Below are 4,314 nucleotides of genomic sequence, written 5' to 3' on the forward strand. Positions count from 1 at the left end.
ATGTAATTTTGAATAATCTTTCTAAGCAACTACTGTCTGTCACTCTGTAATAGAGAAGAGCTCTTCTTACTAACAGTCAGGAGGGGTGATTTCCACTAGAATTATACTTGACAGTGCAAAGATCACTTCAAATTATTTTGCTTTATGTCCTGTCCTTGCTTCACTGATCAGGTAACTGCAACTTCTAGAGGGATTTAAATATAATTAGGATGCAAATATGCCCTAAGATGGCAACTTGAAATATGAGGATGGTTTGTAGCTGAGATCATATGGAGAAGGGCAGGGAACTAAGTCATATGAGATAACATTGAGACATTGACTGATACTCCCATCTGGCTAATGAAAATTGCTGTTCCAAATAGCAGAGCACTTGCTGGGTTTCAGAGATAAGCAGTTAAAAACAGTCTAAGAAAGGGACGAGGGAAGGAACATTGTCAAGGATAAGCAAGGATTAAGGGTTTATGCATGGAGTTGCATATTTCACCTATTAGGTTAATGTAACCATGTAAAATTACAACATTAGTAATGTTTAAGTTGAATGATCATTTTTGTCTTTCTGACTTTATCTAGTACTTTTTCAGGGCATGTACGTTTAAACTTGTGGATATTTTGCAGTAGTGTGGGGGGTGTTCCTTGCTGTGTATATGTTGATTGGTAGCATGAAAGAGGTTTATTCAACCAGAAGAGAAAGAGGGAAGAGAAACAACCGTCTTGAACCCACGTTCACCAACCATATAGCTAAATTTCTTGTTCAGATTCATTTCATATCATTATAAGAATTGGGTAGCAAAAATTGTTCTCTCAGTCTGTCACCTTGTCAATATCACTGTTCTCTGCATCTGTCTGTGGGCTCCCCTTACTCCATCGTGTCAAGGCAGTGACTTGGCTTCCATTTCAGGTCCTTTTGCATTCTTACCTGACTGTCTTTCACACATTCACTATTTCCCAAACGCAGTCAGTATGTCTGTACAGCAGCCGATGAGCAGGCAGGAAGTTTAGGAGCGCAGCATGCTCTTAAACCTGTCCACCTTCTGTCTATGTGCTGACTTGCAAACAGCCTATGAACTGCTGGTATTTGTGCTGTGAAAGCTGTGAATAAGAGTGGAGGGGTAGACAAATTGTTTAAATGAAATTAAAGACAGTTTCTTCAAGATGGATTGTGATGCACCGACAGGGTGGTGGCAAGGAAACATATGTTAAGTGTTAGTGCTCTGTTCTGTGGTTAGTGGGGTTGTCATCAAGTTCTGTTTTATCTTAAGTTTTCTAAGATGCCAATAAGCAATAATATCCAACTTCTTTGCTCTCACTGCATTCACGCCCACACCAACTCCACTGCCACTCTAAAATATCACATTCTCAATTAAAATATATTTTTGTAAGAGCTCAGTGATTAACAAAAAGGTATCTTCCCTAAAAATGAGAGATCTTAATTAATTCCTACCATTAATAGCTGAAGTTTTCAGTTTGATGAGTGCATAAGCAGAGGAAGAAAACAAAATTCAGGTTTAATCTTATGTGAATACTTCATTATGCAAAGCTGTTATTGTCTGGAGAGATGAGCACAGAGAGTGTGGGTAATGAAAACAAATTTTATAAATATAATTGCAATTGTAGCTGTACTGAAACATACGCTATCATCACAACCTCATCCACTCAGTACATGTTTAAACTGGGGCAAACTCCTTGCTGACTTACACTTGAGAGTTACAAGATTTGCAGATGGTGTGAATCACCAGAGACTGCAACCAGTATTTTTATAAACCTTTAGATTTTTTAGGTGGATAACACCCACGAGTACACTTCTATCAACAGAAAAAAGCATGGCTAGAGCAGTGGCAGAACAAACTTCCTGCAATGTTTTGCAATCATAGAATCACAGAATGGTTTGGGTTGGAAGGGACCGTAAAGATCATCAAGTTCCACCCCCCTGCCATGGGCAGGGACACCCTCCACTAGCCCAGGTTGCTCAAAGCCTCATCCAGCCTGGCCTTGAACACCTCCAGGGATGGGGCATCCACAGCTTCTCTGGGCAACCTGGGCCACTGCCTCACCACCCTCACAGGAAAAAAATTCTTCCCAATATCTAATCTAAATCTCCCCTCTTTCAGCTTAAAACAGTTACCCCTCGTCCTATCACTCCACTCCCTCATCAAGAGTGCCTCCCCATCTCTCCTGTAGCTCTAAGGTCTCCCTGGAGCCTTCTCTTCTCCAGGCTGAACAACCCCAACTCTCTCAGCCTGTCCTCATATGGAATGTGCTCCAGCCCTCTGACCATCTTCATGGCCTCCTCTGGACTTGCAGTGTGGAATCAGAGGGAAAATTCCCCAAGTTAGAAGGCAGTTTGATGTCCATTGGCCTTTCCATCCCTGGACCCTTTATGTAGTAATGATAAAAATTATTGCTAAGCATGATGCTTTTTTTTTTTCTGATATAACTTTGCAGATAAACAGATAACTTGTTTTGTTTTATTGGAGTTCCTAAACAAATATCAAATGATCCTTATTATCTTTCTTTGAAGCTGTGTACAACATTAATATTTTCTAATAGAAATAAATTTCTTCTCTATGTAAGATCAGTCCCTGGAAGTGTTTCCAAAATGCTATCCACTTAGCTATCTGTTTCACTTTGTGACTAGAAGCTAGTAATTTTTCTTCAGAATGCTCTGTTTATGGTGTGGCCTTCGGAGAGATGAGGTCACTGGTGTCCATGTGTATGTATGTTTAATAGCATTAATGACTACCCTGGATCAAATTAGGTGGGAAAACTAAAAGATATTGAAAAGTTTATAAGATATATGAAAATAAAATGTGAAAACCTGTTCAAGAAGTATTAAATATAGAGGTATCATGAGCCTCATTCTGCTTGTACTCCAACCCTCTCAGAGGTTCTGTTAGTTGCTCTTTTACCTTAATATAAACATACATTGCAGATCTAATTCCTAACTGGTAGAGATACTGCATCCATTGGGAGAAGTGCTTCACTTATAATCACATTTTATGGTTCCCTTTGTGGTTTATTCTGGTGCTTTGACTTGTCATAGTTGAATAAATTGAATTCCGTAGAGTGCTCTTGTAAAATGCCACACTTCTGATTTTAAATGTGCTTTAATGTGATGAATGCAGCATTAGAGTGGGATGTGGAGTAATGCTTAGGTTTGTGGATTGTAACTCTAGGTTTTATTCTCAAGCCTCTCACCAGATTATTATATGAATCATGGATTGGTAATTTTCAGGATTTCTGCTCTTGCATTCCATATTTGTAAAATGAATGTATTTTACCTATACAGAAGGTGTGTGCTGACACTTGCTTATTTTTTTTGAACAGCAGGCATGCTGTAACATGTCATAGAATGGTTGTTCCACTTATGCACTAATTACCTAACTGCTACCTTGTACTTCCATCATTTTTTAATGAGAACAAATACTTTCTGGGGTTGTAAATTGTCTAAAGAGGAATCATTTTTTTAACATGTATTTATGTGGTGCCTGTCATAGTGAGCTTTCATTCCTTGGATGAACCAAGCAGAAGAAAAGGTATTACTAGAATACAAACATAAAATAAAGAATGTGCTTTGAGATCTTTGAAAGAAGTATACAGAGGGGCTATTAAGCTGTTTTTCTTATTATTTTTATGGGCGCTTTTATCTGCTGTACTTTAAAAGCAGGCAATAATTACCAGTGTGTCTGAATCCATCAGTTAATGGAGGAAACGAAAGGACACAAGCAAAAAGCATGTCTCCATTAATGAGGTCTGAGGTAAAGGTTGGGAAGGGCATGTTTTGCTCTGGAGTAGTTTACATGTTGAGGAGTTTGCTTAATAATGAATTGTGGCTTAATAATAATTAAGCTGATACTAATTCAGAATTACTATCTGAAGTAGGTTTAACAACTAATAAAAAGGGGCTGTTGTGTATGTATTAAACCTGGAATAGCATATCCAATGCATGTCTCTGTTTTGGGCAGTTGGTGACTTTTTCCATCAAGTCTGGAGATGTATCCATTTGTGAAATAGTTTTATGTCATTTGGAAGTTTGAGAAAAAAATTCAAGCTGATATGAAGGAAGAAATCTGGAGAACAACAATCCTGAAAAGACTATTGATATGATTTTACAGAGAGACAAATTAGTGGGTTCTAGGTGTCATATGTAGGAGCATCCCAGGTTTTGTTGTAACTAGCTAGCTTTTAAAGGAGCGTCTCAGGAAAGCTAGTTTCCCGTATTTTCTCTGGAAATTGAGGAAGGGAGCCAATGCATCTTATTAAAGGAAAAGTAAATGTTTGAGCATTCATTACAATATTTGAAAAATTGTTTTTCAG

This window comes from Pterocles gutturalis, unplaced genomic scaffold (genome assembly GCF_000699245.1).
Source record: "Pterocles gutturalis isolate BGI_N339 unplaced genomic scaffold, ASM69924v1 scaffold35413, whole genome shotgun sequence".
Classification (NCBI taxonomy): Eukaryota; Metazoa; Chordata; class Aves; order Pterocliformes; family Pteroclidae; genus Pterocles; species Pterocles gutturalis.